The 19,330-nt window shown below is 39.7% G+C and overlaps 1 long non-coding RNA gene across 1 annotated transcript; it reads left to right on the top strand.

The window, feature by feature from the left end:
• The first annotated feature begins 10,750 nt into the window (after positions 1–10,750).
• On the top strand, positions 10,751–16,235 carry LOC132657650 (uncharacterized). Its single transcript, XR_009596139.1, has 2 exons — positions 10,751–11,033; positions 13,332–16,235. It is a non-coding gene; the product is annotated as an uncharacterized LOC132657650 (long non-coding RNA).
• The last annotated feature ends 3,095 nt before the right edge of the window (positions 16,236–19,330 follow it).

Consider the following 19,330-nt stretch of genomic DNA (forward strand, 5'->3'; position numbering starts at 1 on the left):
CCACTAATATGGAGGTAAAGTAATAAAGGCTAACATCTAGATTTTAGGTTTACATACATTGAGGTCTGTGTTCTATAATATTTGTTTTAGGTAGTAAAGTAATAATTTTACTTTACTAAATTGCTTTCTCAATCTCTGCTCAATCTTGCCTCAGTCAGTGCTTTCTCAATCTCTGATAATTTGCCCTAGTCTGACTAATACAAGAAACAATGACATATACTGTCATCTAGAGTAATGACAGCTATGGCGTCTAAGAGAGCCTTGCTGAGGATTCTGGGACCAAGTCTGGGTTCAGAAGGAAAGGACACTGTGATTGATTGATGAGCATTTTCTGTCTTGTGGAAGAGTAGGGAGGAGGAGCAAGTACACAAATTTGCCTTCACCTCTGGGTTCTGGCTTCATTGTCAGAGGGATTTCAAGTTCATCTCTTCAAAGGAATTCAACAATGTGATTTCAGGATTAGACTAGCTCCACTAAGAGGTCGTTTCTGGTCCACTCTGCTTATGCAATAGGCTAGAGATGAACAATCCCAATTTTCTAATCTTGTGTGTTTCATAAGGCTTTGCCAGGCTTCTCACCAATTGCAGGCTTCTGTTTTTTATTGTTGCTGTTCTTTCCTGGTTAGCATGCAGGTAGAAGGTGTTAGCTGGGAAAAATATCTCATTACACATTTTAAGGACCAGTAGCACTGTTTCGTTTCATTTGAGGCCACAATTTACTCATTCATCTCATCCACAGATACTCGTTTAAAAACTATTATACAGCAGGGAACTTTGTTATGTGTGGGATTCACGGTGCTGGGTAAAAATTAAAAATACCCCTTGCCCTTCTGGAGTTTCCTTTTAGATTTGAGTTCCTCTAAAATTACTTTATTCAATGGCTCTTCTGTGTCCTCTAACTCCAACTATATGCCAGCAGTTATTCTAGGTGCTGTGGATATAGCAGTGACTAAAACAAAGCTTCTTTCATAAAGCTTTCATTGTAGGGGGAAAAAAAGGTAAACATGGTTTAATGTCTGTAATACATGCTAGAAAGAACAGGAGAAGGTAATAAGAAGTGAAAGACTGGTCAGGGAAGGTCTCTTTATGGATTTTTTAGTTTCTTCACCACACCATGCAGCTTGCAGGATCTCAGTTCCCTAACCAGAGATTGAGCCTGGGCCACAGCAGTGAAAACCCAGAGTCCTAACCACTAGGTCACCAGGGAACTCACTCTCCGTAGATTTTTTCAATTTAAGCAGAGTTATGAAGTGAAGGCGACATTTGTTTGAAGGCCTATAGGAAGAGTACAGATAGGTGGTAGGTGCAAAGATTCTGAGGCTCATGCCTGTTGAATGAAGTTATCTTGGAGGAGGCCCTGTGGTCTAATTCCATTAGGTCCCTAATGGGAAGTGGTAAGATAGGAAATTAGACATGTAGCCAGATATGAAAACTTGGTAAGGACTTTGGCTTTTATTCCAAGCCTTTTCGGGGATATTGGAAGGTTGTGAATAGGGGAATAATACAATCTGAATTTGTGTTAAAATATTTACATCTATAAAGTAAATGCCAGAGAAAAAACTAGATAAACAAGAAGACCAGATAATAAAATATCTATTGTAAAGAGTGATAAAAATTATCATAAAATTCTATTTTAAATAGTCAATAACATGTACAATTATATGCATTATTGTCAAAATCCTTAGAAGTTAAATCCATGCACTTTTTAAGGAATTCTAAGCCTGTTAGCCCTTGTCTTATGTTGTCTGATATTATTCAAATATCTCTATATATATATCACATGATATTTTAGAATTTAAAGAGTATATAAAAACAGTGATTTCTTAATTTAGGTACAAAGAAATACCCAGGCCCCTTCCCAGATGGCATAGACACTGATGATATTCAGTTTGAGATTACTGGGGGCAAAAGAAAGTATGTCCAGGCCTCACCAAACCCTGGGCTTCCCAGGTGGTGCTAGTGGTAAAGAACCTATCTGCCAATGCAGAAGACATAACAGACATGGATTCGATCGCTGGGTCTGGAAGATCTGCTGGAGGTGGGCATGGCAACCCACTCCAGTATTCTTGCCTGGAGGATCCCATGGATAGAGGAGCCTGGTGGGCTATAGTCCATGGGTTTGCAAAGAGTCAGACATGAATAAAGTGACTTGGCATGCACGCATCAAACCCTACATTGAGGCACCGGAAGGTCTAAGCAGTTTGGATGGCAGTTCCAAGAATATATAGGGTGTTAACAAAGATTATTAATTGTTATGATTACAAACCTCCAATTTGACCATGTGAGTAGGATTATTTGACCTTCAGGTTGGGAAACAAAGATAAAAGTTTCCTCAAAGTAATATTTGTTGAGATTTTGGGGGCAGTAAGGGGAGTGTTGTGTTGTTAGTGTTATTTTCAAACATTTCTATTTCTTTCTCACTCTGGGCACTTGGGAAAAATGGAACTTTCTGACTTCCCGTGGTTGAGAAGCCACATAAGTGATTTTGGAAATGCTGCCCATTACTTCTGGGCCAAAACTTCAATACTCATACAAGACACTCCAGAGCACTTTGCTTTCTCTGGCACGGAGACCAATACTTGGAGTAATGTTCCTCGATCAGCTTGAGTCTTGTAATAGCAACAATGAGCAAATTCTAGCCCTCTGCCCAAACTCATTCCCTCCATCTTAGCTCTGGAGATATATAGTAGGAGCAGGAAATGAATCTGGGTAGTTTTATGCCACTTAGAATTTAAGATTACTTGCTAGTCCATATAACCTACATCCTGATACAGGCAACAAAGTTCTCTGTGAGTGGAAATATCATTTAAATGTCATCATTAGTAAACTGTCACACTTTCATTCAATTTGGCTAATAGGCCATTTCACTTATCCAAAGATACTGTCTGTCACTGACAGAGCAGTTATCAGATGGGATTTTGGAAACCACTGACAGAGCAGTTATCAGATGGGATTTTGGAAACCATCAAGTCTTGTAAGAGATTAATTAGGAAAGCATATACAGCATAACACAGCACAAGGTAGCTGAAGAAAAGCTCTACTTCTTACTTTTTAGATGACCATGAAACTTGGATCTGTTACACTTTTCAGATTGATTCTGTGCTATTTCCATCATCTTCAGGCCATACTTAACATCAAGACCAAAGAAAAATGTCACATCCAAGATTCTAAAACTTATCTGATTCATGGCAGTAAAGTATCCTAAACTGGTAAAGAAAATATGAAACAAAATAAAAGAGTTAAAAAAAAGTATAACCCAAAATAAGATGAGCTGGAAGAACATCTGTGTTAAGCAGCCTCCAGGATGGCCCACTAGGAGACTCCTGTCTCCTAGTGTTCATGCCCTTATGTAATGCTCTCCCCTTAAATGTGAGCTGGACTTAGGGATTCACTTCTAAAGCATAGGTCGTGAAAAATATCACTTTTACGGCTGAGCTTAGGTTACAAAAGACTGTGACTTCCATCTTCAGCTGCGCTCTCTTGCTCATTCATGCTGAGGGAAAAGCCAGCACCTGTGTTGGAGCTGCCCTATGGAGACACACTTAGCAGAGGCCTGAGGGAGAATTCCGGAGAAGACAATGGCTCCCCACTCCAGTATTCTTGCCTGGAGAATCCCACGGACAGAGGAGCCTGGTGGGCTGCGGTCCATGGGATCGCTAAGAGTCGGACACGACTGAGCGACTTCACTTTCACTTTTCACTTTCATGCATTGGAGAAGGAAATGGCAACCCACTCTAGTGTTCTTGCCTGGAGAATCCTGGGGATCAGGGAACCTTGTGGGCTGCCGCCTATGGGGTAGCACAGAGTCGGACACGACTGAAGCGACTTAGCAGCAGCAGCAACAGCAGAGAGAGAATTCCAGCCCACAGCCAGTGAGGAACTCAAGTCCCCAGTCCAGCAACCTGTAGGAACTGAATCCTGCCAAAAACCATGGAAATGACCTGAGAAACAGATCCTCCTGTAATTAGACCTTTCCATGTATCTTCACCCCAGCCACCCAGTGTGACTGTAAGCTCAAAGCTCTTAAGCCAGAGGCCATGTCCAAATTCATGATCCACAGCAACTGTGAGATAATGAATTTTTGTTGTTTTAAAGCTGCTAAGTTTTAAGATCATTTGTTATGTAGAAATAAACTACCTTAAATATATCCTAGTACACAATGCCAAAGAATCTAAATGCAAAGCTGTAGGTTTCTGAGTGTATATTTTAAAAGTGTCTGGACTAAACCCAATTATCGTAAAAGAAAAATAGCTCTTTTATCTAAACCGTCAAGACTGGGTGTCAAAAAGCAAAATTGCTCTAAAAGACCCAACTTTACTGTGGCAGAAACAGTTAATATTCATATCCACATGCTCCCTCTTCATTTCTCATCTTTTCTTACAGTTGGATTCACCATGTGATGAGTTCTGCCCCATGAAATGTAAGTAGAAGTAAACTGTTTTACTTCAGGTTTATTCCTTTGCCCACTAATGCAACTAATCTTTAAGCCAGAAGATGGCAAGACTCCAAGATAGAAGAGGCAGGTGGCAAAAGGGAGAAACAAACAAATTAAGCCTCTAAGATTGAATGCTTTATTTTTTTAAAGTGATGTCTAACTCTGCGACTCTGTGGACTATACAGACCATGGAATTCTCCAGACCAGAATACGGGAGTGGGTCGCTGTTCCCTTCTCCAGGGGATCTTCCCAACCCAAGGATCAAACCCAGGTCTCCCACATTGCAGGCAGATTCTTTACCAGCTAAGCCACAAGGGAAGCCCTTTCATTTGTTACCGTAGTGTAACACACCAGGCTCCTCTGTCCATGGAATTCTCCAGGCAAGAATATTGGAGTGGGTCATTCAGTTCAGTTGCTCAGTGGTGTCAGACTCTTTGCGACCCCATAGACTGCAGCATGCCAGGCTTCCCTGTCCATCACCAACTCCCAGAGCTTACTCAAACTCATGTCCATCGAGTCGGTGATGCCATCCTACCATCTAATCATCTGTCGCCCCCTTCTTCTCCCGCTTTCAATCTTTCCCAGCATCAGGGTCTCTTCCAATGAGTCAGTTCTTTGCATCAGGTGGACAAAGTATTGGAGTTTCAGCTTCAACATCAGTCCTTCCAATGAATATTCAGGACTGATCTCCTTTAGGATGGGCTGGTTGGATCTCCTTGCAGTCCAAGGGACTCTCAAGAATCTTCTCCAAGACCACAGTTCAAAAGCATCAAGTCTTCAGCGCTCAGCTTTCTTTATAGTCCAACTGTCACATCCATACTTGACTACTGGAAGAACCATAGCTTTGACTAGATGGACATTTGTTGGCAGAGTTATGTCTCTGCTTTTTAATATGCTGTCTAGGTTGGTCATAGCTTTTCTTCCAAGGAGCAAACGTCTTTTAATTTCATGGCTGCAGTCACCATCTGCAGTGATTTTGGAGCCCAATAGTCTCTCACTGTTTCTACTGTTTCTCCATCTATTTGCCATGAAGTGATGGGACCGGATGCCGTGATCTTGATTTTCTGAATGTTGAGCTTTAAGAGAACTATTTCACTCTCTTTTTCACTGGAGTGGAGTGGATAGCCATTCCCTTCTACAGAGGATCTTCCCAACCCAGGGATAGAACCCGGGTCTCCTGCATTACAGGCAGATTCTTTACCATCTGAGCCACCAAGGAAGACCTAAGATTGAGGTTTTATTTGTTACCATAGTGTAACCTAGTGTAGATCCTGGTTACTATGCCCAGAAATAGTCACAATGCAGTTTCCAATTGCTCTGACTGATGGAGACAGTATCACTACTCCAATTTTTAGAACAAATTCTGTGTGCATATTAATTTTTCCTCAATTGAGGAAAATATTCTTCTCATTCTCCACAAGGATCTGGCTACATAGTTCAGAAAGGATTTAGATGCAGTCTGTGCCGTGGAAATCAATGCCACTTGTGTTTCTGCTTATTTCCATCTAACCTTAATGACCAGTATACTTGTATATGAAACTTCTGTATTTTTAGTATTACCCTGTGTGCTTGTTTATTTTTCTTTCAGGATATAAATAAATTCTTGGATTTCTTCAGCTCTTTGGAAGATGAAAAATGGTCAGAGTATCTGCTTTAATAAAGAACTATGTGCTTTAGGGAATTCCCTAGTGGTTCAGTGCTTGGGACTCAGTGCTTTCACTGCTGAGGACACAGGTTCAAACCCTCTGAGGAATGAAGATCCTGAAAGCTGAGCTGAGCAGTGTGACCAAAAAAAAAAAAAAAAAAAAAAAGGTGGGGCTTTTGGTTGCACTTTTATTTTTTGGCCACAGTTATACGCTTGGGTGTCTAGACATAGAATATTCTTTGGAGTCTTTGAAAGCACTATGATATCATGTTTTAAAAGTAACTGTTTCCTGGTGCTAATCCATGAACACCCTGTAAAAGTGCATCAACATGCTTGAATTCATCCAGTCATGTTTCATCAAGTAATTCAAGAAATAATTATTGAGTGCCTAAAATGTGATGGGCTCTATGTTAAGTGCTAGGGACAGAAAGATAAAGAAGACTAGGTCTCAGTCATCATGGATCATGTGGACTATAGGAAATATCCATGCTGAAAAGTCACTATAAGTATGAAGAACTTTACAGAGGAGGTCTGGGGGCAATAGTGAAAGTGAAAGGGTGTGAGGGAAGGAAACCTGGATTGGGGGAATTTGTCTGAGATCATCACTGTGAGGGGGTGATATTTAAGTTGAAATTAAAGGAGAGGTCAGAGTGAGCTTGTGTGGGAGAGGGCATGAGGGATGTTCCAGGTTGAGAAGGAGGGCCAGTGTGATGGCTCTGAGTGGAGGAAAAACTGAATGAGTTGGAGGAACTGAAATAAGATCAGGTTGGCTGGAGGCAGGTGGATCTTCCAGAGCCTAATACTGATAAGAGTATCTTCTCACAGTCAGAGAAGTTTGCAGAGATACCGTGATTAGAAATTTCTAAATTCAACAGAGAAAATGAAAGATTTTTTTGTTTGTTTCTGATTCTGATGGTTTCCTTCAATGTTGTCCATTTTAGAAAGATGAAGTTGATCAAATGCTTTCTTTTTTTTTTTTGTTTTTCGAGTTTCACTGATGGTTGAGCTTATTGTACTTGGCTCAAGCTCCCCGTTCTTGACTCTTCTTTTTTTTTAGGATCATCAATGACATATTAACACGTTGGAAAAGTTGAGAGGCTAAATGCTCGAGCTTTAAACAGTTGTAGAATAGACTCTGTGGTAAAGAGAATGCTTAATTTTCAGTCTGAATATTAATCAAAGAATTCAAAGTCTTTGTGAAATTCTCACTCTAAAGTCATGTTTGTGGCTCCCCTCTGACCCTGAAAACTCTCATCCTCAAACTTTATTCAAAACACAGACTTTTTTTTTTTTTTTTTCTGATTTCATCCTGGAAAATATGAGAGCAACCAAAACACTCTATTATTCTGTCTGCGCTATGTGATTATGTCTGCTAGTGGCCTGGAAATGAATCAACTTTTAGACCCTTTTAGAAAGGCTATCTTTGCAAACCAAACCATAGAATGATATGAGAGGATATTGTCTGATGACAATCAGTGACTGGCAAAAGCCACATGGCCCGAAACACAGAGAGTGCCAGGTGCCATCCTCCGAATCCTGGGTGCCAAGAGTGGTTTGCAGAGTGACATTGCTTTTCCCTGTGCTCATCTGCTTGTGGCAGGACACGCTGTGCTGGCAGCTCATTTATCAGGAAGCAGCACCATTCACATCGATAATGTCTGCAATTAGAGCCTATTAGTCCTGATTGAAAGTGAGCCATCAAAGGTATTATGTAATCTGAGGAAGGAGAACTAACATCTGGATTCCTGTCATCTCAGTGGGACAGAGTAATGAAAACCCCGTAAGAGTGAGTGCGAGCTTTTGTAAACAAGAAGTGGTGGGGCATTTTCTTTAGAGATCAAATGCCGTACAACTTCGTAGATTTTTAACAACACTAGTTATTATTTCTGGAGTGCTGCAAGGATCATCCTACGTTTACTCGTGTGAATTCCAACTCTCAACAGAGAAAATCAAAGTTTAATAATATATGTACTTGGGAGAGACTCAGGAAAACTGAATAACTCACCAAAACAGATGAAACCTTTACCTTAAATACCAACTTCAGCTAAAGAAAAAGAGGATGTTGAGGGTAGGGGTTTGGGACTCTAAAGGGGTGAAAGGCGATTGATGTGGAGGTGGATGAGTGAATGTTTGGTAAACAAACCTTTGCTGGGCCTGCTGAGACAACGGGACACACAGGAATTTTAACAGAAATACTTTGCTAGGGTCCTCTCTGTCTACCACAGCTAGTTTATGCTATAGCTATCTATGATGGTAGCTCTATTCCTGTGAATGGGCTCTTGATTTAAATTCTTTAGGCAGCTAAGGGGGGAGGTCAAAGTTTCTACCTGAGTCTCATGGGCCTTGGTTATTTTCATTTCAAAATAATCCACATGCCAAAATGATATGTCGTAGTGGCAAGTTTTGCTTCCCTACAGATGAGATGCTTGGGTGTCCCTGGATATTTTCTTCTACTGCTAACTGATGCTTGAAATTCCAAAGCCTTCAACCTCAGGCTCTAATCTTTTCTTTTCTCTGTTAAAATGCAGGAAGGATAGATCTTTAAACTTGAAATCAGTCGTGGTATTTGTATAATGTGAATAAAAGGCAGAGATCTGATTTCCCCAGGAAAATGGGGCACTGTAAGGTTGATTAATGGAAGAGGCAATAAGAAAGAAAAGAAGGAACATAAATAGGAGCATTTATTTAGACTACAGTGTGAATGGTGTGTCCAGAAATGCCAACATGGTGATGGGCAGGGAGTCAGATCAAAGTGTGTGTGTGCATGCTTGTGTGTTTAACTGAAGATGAACTGAGGACATAGTTTTGCTTCCTTGTCAAATACTTCTTATTGCAGTTTTCAAGGCACTCCCATGCTCAGCTTTAAAATTTGCTCTACTATTACACTGAGCTGAATTTAAGAAACTCTCCTGAAACCGCGAACTGACCTACATATTCCATAAAGTCAAATAGACTTAACAGCTTCTCCATGTTGTGACCACAGAGAACATACATGATATCAATACTCAGTGTTATTTCATTTGTTAAAAAAGAAAAAGCATAAACTATGTGCCTCAGTAGTTTATTAATATTTTATTTCCAGAATGGGAAAATTTTTATAATTTCCTTAGCATCAAAGTTATAAAAAAATTAGTCTTTTAAAAATTGTTTCTATTGGCAACCTGCTTTGAATTATTACAAAGCAGAAAAAACCATGGGCCACATTAAGGCCAGATGATTGAAAATGAAAGCTACATGTGGTTTTCTAGCAAGCGTTCCCAGAGGGGCCTTGATGGCTGTGTACATAGTTTTGATTAAATTCACTGAGTTTCCTCTATTGTGGCTACAGTTCTGGGCTGGTTACCAAATGTTTTGCTTTCATGGGGATCTGTGCATTAAAAAAAATCACAGAAAGGTGCTTTCTGAATATGCCATATTATATGAAAGTTTTATAACAGCACACGAATGTTGACCATTTGGGGTAAGGATTTTAACTTCAAGATAATTATTCCCAGTGTACCTAGTGCGGGCACCCAAAGGTCAGCAAGATGGAAGCTACATTTCATTCGCCAGTTCCTAAAGGTTCCTTCTCCTTGTAGTATGAGTGAAAAACCCTTCTACTGAACTGTGTTTTACTGATAAGTATAGACATTAGAGAGTCCCTTGGACAGCAAGAAGATCAACCAGTCAATCCTAAAGGAAACCAACCCTGCATATTCATTGGAAGGACTGATACAGAAGTTGAAGCTCCAATAATTTGGCTACCTGATGCAAACAGCCAACTCATTGGAAAAGACCCTGAGGCTGGGAAAGATTGTGAGCAGGAGAATGGAGCAGCAGAGGATGAGATGGTTGGATGGCATCACTGACTCAATGGTCATGAGTCTGAGCAAACTCAGGGAGATAGTGAAGGACAGGGAAGCCTGGCATGCTGCAGCCCATGGGGTTGCAAAGAGCTGGACATGACTTAGTGATTGAACAACAACGATAGACATTAGAGTCAAACGGCCTGGATTTGAATTCTACCTCCGTCATTCCTTAACTGTCTAACTTTGGGCAAAGTATTTAACTTCTTTGTGTTATGGTTTGCTTCTTTGTTAGAATGAAAGTGATAACAATACCTATTTTGTTGTATTGTGAACATTAAATGAGATAATGTACATGATTTGTATAGCACCTAGTAAGTTCTTAATAAATATTCATTATTACTATTATTCATTATTAGTATTCTAGTTTTCTTTTCCTAACCTTTCCCCTCAAACTGCTCTTCATCTTCTTGCAGCAAACATTTCTTAAAAATTTGCTGTTTGATCTCTAAGTGTCCTTCTAACTCTGAACTTAAGATTCTAGGATTCTTTTACATGTCAGGCATTCCAAAAGTTATGCTGGGGAGGACAAGAAGAGTAGTAAGTTGTATTCTCTGCTCTCAGATTACAGCCCTGAAAAGGAGATAGACAGTCTTAGCTGATTGCTGCATTAGGAAGAAGGTGAATGTTCCTACACATGTATAAAATGCATCGGTAATACTGGAAGAGTGAGGGACTTCCCTGGTGATCCAGGGATCAACCAAAGAGGAGTTTCAGTGCTGCAACTAAGATCGAAGATCCCCTGTGCCACAACTAAGACCTGGTGCAGCCCCCCCCCCCCCCCCTCCCCCCCCCCCAAAAGAATACTGGGAGAGAGAAGAAAGACACATTTCAGTGAGAGAATGAAATATGATTCAGGAAAACTTCTGCCAGATTGGCCTTTGCATTAGATCTTGAGTGAGGCTATATTAAGGATATTTTAAGATGAGGGGACATATGAGCAAAGGCACTGAGCTGGAAAGTGAAGAATGAGTCTGGAGAATTTAAGGAATTCATTGAAACTGGAACCTATGGAATGATGACTGCCAATGCAGCCTAGGAATTAGTGATTGTGTGACATGTTAAGGACTTTGGAATTTACTTTACTGATAATGAGAAGCCATCAAAAGGTAAGAACAAGAAGGGGCAAAATAGCTCACTGTTTTTTTCTTTCTTTCTGTTCTATTCCCTCTTCTGTTCCTTCTTCATCTTCACCACCAATTGAAGGGTTGCTTTTCATTAAAGCACTAGGTCAACCCCACCTCATCTTTCCCTTTGCCTCACTAGACCTGCTGTATGTAATTCACTCTGCACAGACAGAGTGAATAAACCTCTGTTAAGGTTGTTTATTCTTGGTGAGGTCTTAACTCACATCAACATATTCTCAGTGACAGATGCAAAAAGAACATCTTTTTAAAAAAATGTATATACTTTTGGCTATGGTGGGTCTTTGTTGCTGTGTGCAGGCTTTCTCTGTTTGCTGCGAGCAGGGGCCTACTCTCTATTTCTGGTGCCCAAGCTTCTCACTGTAGCAGACTTCTCTCGTAGCAGAGCACAGGCTCTAGGGCACTTGGGCTTCAGTAGTTGTGGTCCCTGGGCTACAGGCTCAATAGTAGTGGCTCAGGGGCTTAGTTGCTCCACAGTATGTGGGATCTTCCTGACAGGGATCAAACCCATGTCTCCTGCATTGGCAGGCAGACTCTTTACCAATTGAACCATCAGGGAAGCCCGAGAATACTGGAGTGGCTAGCCTATCCTTTCTCCAGGGCATCTTCCCAACCTAGGAACTGAACCAGGGTCTCCTGCCTTGAAAATGGATTCTTTACCAGCAGAACTACCAAGATAACTACATTTGGAAAGAAAATTGCATTTTGAATCTATAAAAAACAATGAGATCATTGCACAGTTGACTCTTGAACAACATGGGGGGGTTAGGGGCCTTGACCCCTGCATAGTCAAAAATCCACATATAATTTTGACTCTCCTCAAACTTAAACTACTAATAGCCAACTGTTGACAAGAAGCCTTACTGATGACATTGAGTCAACAGATATTTTGTATGTTATAAGTATAATGTACTGTATTCTTACAATAAAATAAGCTAGAAAAAAGAAGATGCTGTTAGGAAAATCATAAGGAAGAGAAATACATTTAAAAAACCATACTGTATTTATTGATACCATAAGTTTACATTGTCTATTTATAAAATGAATTGTGTCTATACCTACATCAATATTGTCTTACATGACACAAAACACTGTAGATGTTCTACATATTATAACACTAGACATCAAAAATTAAAAGATGATGATAAAAGGAAATTGATATTTATTTACAGGTATAATGATCCATGCATTGATAACAAAAAAGCAGCAATATACTTATTTTATGATTGCCTAGTGTTTTTGGTACACTTTCACTGTAGCTTAGCCTATACACTAATGAATGAATTCTTATAAAATTTTTATTGTAGACAGTATTACAGTCATATTCATAGTACAGCATCGGAAATATTTAAAAAATCACTTACCTATTTATGATAGATTGATAAGCAGTTTAATTACGAAAGAGAGAGGCATATTTGTCTAGTAATGGAATTCTTTCAAGGTACAATTATAAGACAGTAAAATATTGATACATTATTAATTTTATATTAAACATCACTCATCTCACATCTGCATAAGGATAGACTAGTGTGTACCTCTATTTTGTGCCATTATGACATATTTTTCTTAATGTTTTTGATATTTCTAGGCCACATGATTAGTCTGTGAACTTTTTCAAGCTGTTGCAAATTTCCAAAAAATTTTTCTAATACATTAAAAAAATCTGCATATATGTAATTCAAACCCTTATTGATCAAGGGTCAACTGTATTTCTGCATAAATTAATTCTTTAGTTAGTATTACATAGTTTAGTATAAAAATTATAAAATTTCAAAACTCTTATTATGAGTAGGACTGTGTTTAATGCCCCCAAACTTAGCTGTATTCTATTAAAGTAATCAACTAAGGAGACTATTAGAGTGAGGTGGCTCTCATACCTTGGGAGTCTATGTAAGCCAGAGGGGATACACCTGAACCTGAGAAAGGACAATTTAGGAGCAACTGATCACAAAAAACCAATTAGGTTTTCCCAAATAGAGCAACCAGAGAAGCTATAGTGGATCAAATAATTTCCTTGCTTTGCTTCTGCTCTGGTCCAATAAAAGCCCTTATACTAGCTTCTATTGATGGAGTGCTCCTAACCATTTTCCTTCTGACACTGAGTGATTCAAATGGATATTTGGTCAAATAATCTTTTGGAAATTTAATGTACCTCAGTTTCTGCCTTTTTGTTGTCTTAGAAAGTATGAACCAGACATTATGTGTCTTTATGTTTTTCTGCCTTCTCAACAACTCCCTGAGTATATTTCCTTGTCTGTACAGACTGATGTTGAAGCTGAAACTCCAATACTTTGGCCACCTGATGCGAAGAGCTGACTCATTTGAAAAGACCCCTATCCTGGGAAAGATTGAGGGCAGGAGGAGAAGGAGACGACACAGGATGAGATGGTTGGATGGCATCACCAACTCAATGGACATGGGTTTGGGTGGACTCTGGGAGTTGGTGATGGACAGGGAGGACTGGCATGCTATAGTTCATGGGGTCGCAAAGAGTCGGACACGACTGAGCGACTGAACTGAAACTGAAATAGGAGTAATTATAAAAGTAGCTACCTCATAGAAATATTGTGATGATTGATTAAGTACATTTGATTATTGAGTAAGGTATGCACACTAAGTGGCTCAGATGGTAAAGAATCTGCCTGCAATGCAGGAGACTCAGCTTCCATCCCTGGGTCAGGAAGACCCCCTGGAGAAGGAAATGCAATCAACTTCAGTATTCTTGCCTGGAGAATTCCATGGACAGTGAAGCCTGGTGGGCTATAGTCCATGGGGTCGCAAAGAGTCTGACATGACTGAACGACTAACTCTTTCATATGTACCGCAAGCTTTTTGAATATGGTTGATATGGGAAACTCTGCGTACTGGTAAATCACTGCTTTATAATTAGGAAGAAATTGTTTTCTTTACTTGGTAAATTTTCTTCATTCATTACCCCACTTCAATCTTTAAAAAAAAATTATACTTTTTTTTTCTTCAGGGCAGTTTTAGATATAAAGGAATGTTGAACAGAAGTGTTTGCACAGCCTTCCTGAGCATTAGCTTACATCACCAATATGATAAATACATTACAATTGATGAATCTACATTGACAGGATTTTTTCAGGCAGTGAAACTACTCTGTATGATACTATAAGTGAATACATGTCATTACAAACTTGTCTGAACCTTTAAAGTATACAACACCAAGACTGAACCATAACACAAACTATGGACTTTGGGTGATGGTGTGTTAATGTAGGTTTATTGATTGTAACAAACGTACCACTCTGGTGGGTCATGTTGACAGTGGGGGAAGCTGTGTATAAGTAGGGACAGGGCATATATGGGGAATCTGTGTACTTTCCTCTCAGTGCCTATGAATCTCAATCTGTTCTATAAAATAAAGTTTATTAAAAAAGAAATCCCCTATATTGGACCTTTTCATCCATTCCCTCCCCCTCATCTCTGGCAACCACTGATCTTTTTACTGTCTTCATAGTTTTGTCTTTTCCAGAATGCCATATAGTTGGAAACATACAATCTTTTAAATTTATTTTGGCCATACCATGAAGCATGTGGGATCTTAGTTCCTCAGCCAGGGATTGAATCTGTGTTCCCTGGATTGGAAGGGGGAAGTCTTAGCCACTGGACCACCAGGGAAGTCACTATACAGTCTTTTTAGATTACCTTCTTTCACTTAGTACAGCTTATATGTTTGTTTCCTCCATATCTTTTCATGGCTTGACAGCTCATTTCTTTTTTCTTTTTTGCTGTACCACAAGGCATTTTGGGATCTTAGTTCCCCAGACCAGGGATCGAACCTGTGCCCCTGAATTGGAAGAGTGGAGTTTTAACCCCTGGTCCACCAGGGAAGTCCTGACAGCTCATTTCCTTTTAGCACTGAATAATATAGTCCATTGTGTGGATACTCACAGTTTATTAGTGCATCCACTTACTGAAGGACATCTTTGTTCCTGCCAAATTTTGACAGTTATTATTAAACATCCATGTGTAGACTTTTATGCAGACATAATTTTTAAGCTCATTTGTATAAATACTAAGGAGCACAATTGTAAAACTATTGTAAGAGTCTGTCTAGTCAAAGCTATGGTTTTTCCAGTAGTCATGTATGGATGTGAGAGTTGGACCATAAAGAAAGCTGAGTGCCAAAGAATTGATGCTTTTCAACTATGGTGTTGAAGACTCTTTTGAGAGTCCCTTGGATGGCAAGGAGATCAAACCAGTCCATTCTAAAGGCGATCAGTTCTGAATATTCAATGGAAGGACAGATGCTGAAGCTGAAGCTCCAATACTTTGGCCACCTGATGCAAAGAACTGACTCATTGGAAAGGACGCTGATGCTGGGAAAGATTGAAGGCAGGAGGAGACGGGGATGACAGAGGATGAGATAATTGAATGGCAGCACCGACTCAACAGACATGAGTTTGTGCAAGTTCCAGGAATTGGTGATGGACAGGAAAGCCTGGCATGCTGCAGTCCATCAGGTCACAAACAGTCAGATATGACTGAGTAACTGAACTGAACTGACTTTAAGAGTATGTTTAGTCATAGAGTTGGACATGACTGAAGCAACTTAGCAGCAGCAGCAGCAGCAGCAGCAGCAGCAGCAGCAGCAGTCTTATAAGAAGCTGCCAAATGGTCTTCCACAGTGTCTGTACAATTTTGCATTCCCACCAGCAATGAGCAACAGTTCTTGTTACATATCCTTGTTAGCATTTGGTGTTTTGTGTCTTGGCTATTCTAATAGGTTTGTAGCGTAGTACCTCAGTGCTATTTAATTTGCTATTCCCTAGTGATGTAAGGTATCGTGCACCTTTTCATATGATTATTTGTCTTCCATATATCTTCTTCAATCAGGTGTCTATTCTTTTGCTCATTTTAAAATTGGGTTATTTGCCTTCTTATTGTTGAATTTTTAAGAATTTGTTGTAGATCTTAGATCACAATCTGTTATCAAGTACATCTTTTGCAAATATTTCTCTCTGTGTCTTGTCTTCTCATCCTCCTGACCTTGGTCAATTTTTTTAATGAGAACATTCTTTTAATTAGAAAAAAATTATAAACTTAAAAGAGAGTGATGAGAAACAGCATTTCAGCATTTAAAGAAGGTTGTGGTGTTTTGTTTTTTATTTTTTAAATTTTATTAAAAAATACTGAATGGTCTGATTGCTTTTCTAGTCTTTTAAAGAACATTTGTATTTTGAAATAATTTTAGAAGTACAGAATTGCAACGTTAGTACAGAGAGTCCTGGTTTATTCTCTCCCCAGTATCCCTTAATGTTAACATCTTACATAATGTTAGTACACAATCAAACTAGGGAATTAACACCAAAGCAACACTATTAACTAAATTAATACAAACTGTTATAGGATTTAATCAACTTTTCCACTAATGTCCTTCTTCTGTCCTTAGGGTCCCTTTTGTGGTTTCTTGGTCCCTCCTTGTTTTTCATGATTTTAACACTTTTACCTGAGTACCAGTCAGGTATTTTGTAGAATATCTCTCAGTTTTTAATGATTAATTGGATTGGGGTTATGGAGATTTGGGAAGAATATCACAGATAACATGCCCTTCTCATATTGGCATCTTAATGAGAATATGATATCAACATGACTCACACTGGTAATGTTAACCTTGATCATTTAGTTAAGGTGGTGTCCGCCAGGTTTCTCCTATAAAGTTACAAAATTTCCCATACCACATTCTATTCATTAGAAGCTAGTCAATAAATCTGGACCCCATTCCACTTCCTGGAACCACAGTAATTAACAGGCAACACAGTAATTAATAAATATTATGAGGTGATACTTTGAGGCTATGCTAATATCCTGTTTAATATCCTGTTTCTCCTTAAAGTTTTACTCACTAATTTTAGTATCCATCAGTGAGATTTTCCTGCAGAAATAACCACTGTGGTTTTCTATTTCTTTCATTTCTGCTACATTTATTTTTGGAATTCTATTTAAAAAAACTTCTTGTCCCCTTTTATTTATGTATTCAGTCATTTACTCACATCATGGGTATTTAGTTTATTCTTTGGGTTATCATCCACTACTATTGTTTAACGCGTTGCTCAAATTGCCCCAGCTCTGGGCCTGAGAGCACTTTAAAGATTGGCTCCTGTATTCTGTTCACACGTCCTCATCCCAAGCAGCATCTAAAATGGGCACAGCCTGCCCCACAACGACCCCTGTTTTTATTTCACCAGCTAGCCCAGACCTGCACTTTGACATTCTGATTAGGACCAACTCTGGCATCTGCTTGTTATGCCTTCTCAACTGCTCCCATCAGCTTGTCATGTCTTCTCAGCTGTAGGTGACATTCTCTCCCTCCTACTAGAAGCCCTTGTTGGGCTTGACCTTGAGAACAACTCCTGTTGAGCCAGGCCTGGCCTTCCTGCCTGGAGGCTCTGCTCTGTCATCAATCCTATGCGGACCCTGGCTTTGAAGGGTGGAGCCTGTGACAGTCTATAGTCATGAATGTAAATTAAAAGTCAAAAGTGAGCTTAGATGAAACAGTCAGTCACGGAAGACTGTTCTCAACAAAATCAGATCCTGGTAGAGTCAGCAAATTAGCATTTTTTTCTGAGTCAGTTTCTTGAGCTAATTAAGCTTTCCTTTGCTCACCACATTTTGTTGGATTTTCTCAAGATTTTTATGACTCATTGAAAACACAAACTTGTGCCTCTCTTCATACATTACTTAATAGATCAGCAAGTCAGCAAATAACTTATTAGCAGGGAGCTGGTGAAAGGTAGGGATGACTGACAATTGTTCAATGTCTAGAAAAAACACATCATCAACTAGAGCACCTTGGGAAATGAGTATAGAGACTTGAAAGCTGTAATCTTTGATTCTAGGTCTGAATGCTGAGTGGATTAATATAACAATGGAGACTGTACCTATTGATTGCTGGGGGGGAAACCTCAGGATATTCCTTTTGCATGGTATTCATTAAGCACTGGCAAAGCCACAGTGTCACCATATTTTGGCTTTTCATATATGTCAGCAGAGACAGAAATTGAATTTCTTTATTTGGGCCTGTCAGATCTGAATGATGGAAATAGCTAGCAAATTAGCTAAAACATTTACAGTGTTGTTTGGCATTGTGAGAGCTGAAATATTAGAAAGGGGATGTGTGGGAAAAGACTGGGTGAGAGGAAGAAGGGGCTTCCCAGGTGACTCAGTGGGAAAGAACCTGCCACCAATGCAGAAGAAGAGAGTTAGATCCCTGGGTCAGGAAGATCCCCTGGGGAGGGAAATGGCACCCACTCCAGTATTCTTGCCTGAGAAATCCCATGGACAGAGGAGCCTGGGGGGCTGCAGTCCATGGGGGTCACAAAAAAGCAGACATGACTTAGTGACTAAAGAACAACAACCAGAGGAAGAAGTCATTAAAGTTACAAATAGCACTTTTAAGGAAGACAGAACTGTGGGGAAGAAAAATCTGGCAATACTTCTTGCACAGGTGGTTCTCCCCTTGTAGATCCACATTCTAATACAGAGCCTCTTCCATGTGTGGGAATGGTAATGGTGGCCATAGCATTGGCAGAGGTAACTTTCCATGTGGGGCATAAGAGATGGGATCTGTGCAGAGTCTGGAGGCCTCCTCCATCACTGTGTTTCTAGAATATTCAGAATGTCTGCAATTTTTGCCATTAAAATGACATTTATATCTTTGTATCATCATTTCTGTTTCTCAATCCTCTTGTTATTAGGACAGAGGAATATTTTAAACATCAATAACCATCAATATTCTAAGTAGATTTCCCTCTTGGCAGTCACGAAAACACACTAGAATGCAAAAGAGGTACCCTGGGCAGTAGACAATGATGAAAAAGGTGGGACTAGTTCTGCCAAAAGTGGAAGGATGGACAAAAATAAATATATTAAACTTGTTAGGGCAAGAGCTCAACTGTGGATTTGGAAGATCTGATATTCAGGGGTGGTGAATGAAAAATAGGTCTTTTTATAGTGCTGACACAGTTTGAGAGTTGGACTGTGAAGAAGGCTGAGCGCCGAAGAATTGATGCTTTTGAACTGTGGTGTTGGAGAAGACTCTTGAGAGTCCCTTGGACTGCAAGGAGATCCACCCAGTCCATTCTGAAGGAGATCAACCCTGGGATTCCTTTGGAAGGAATGATGCGAAAGCTGAAACTCCAGTACTTTGGCCACCTCATGAGAAGAGCTGACTCACTGGAAAAGACTCTGATGCTGGGAGAGATTGGGGGCAGGAGGAGAAGGGGACGACAGAGGAT

This window comes from Ovis aries, chromosome 13 (assembly GCF_016772045.2).
Source record: "Ovis aries strain OAR_USU_Benz2616 breed Rambouillet chromosome 13, ARS-UI_Ramb_v3.0, whole genome shotgun sequence".
In the NCBI taxonomy this organism is placed as follows: domain Eukaryota; kingdom Metazoa; phylum Chordata; class Mammalia; order Artiodactyla; family Bovidae; genus Ovis; species Ovis aries.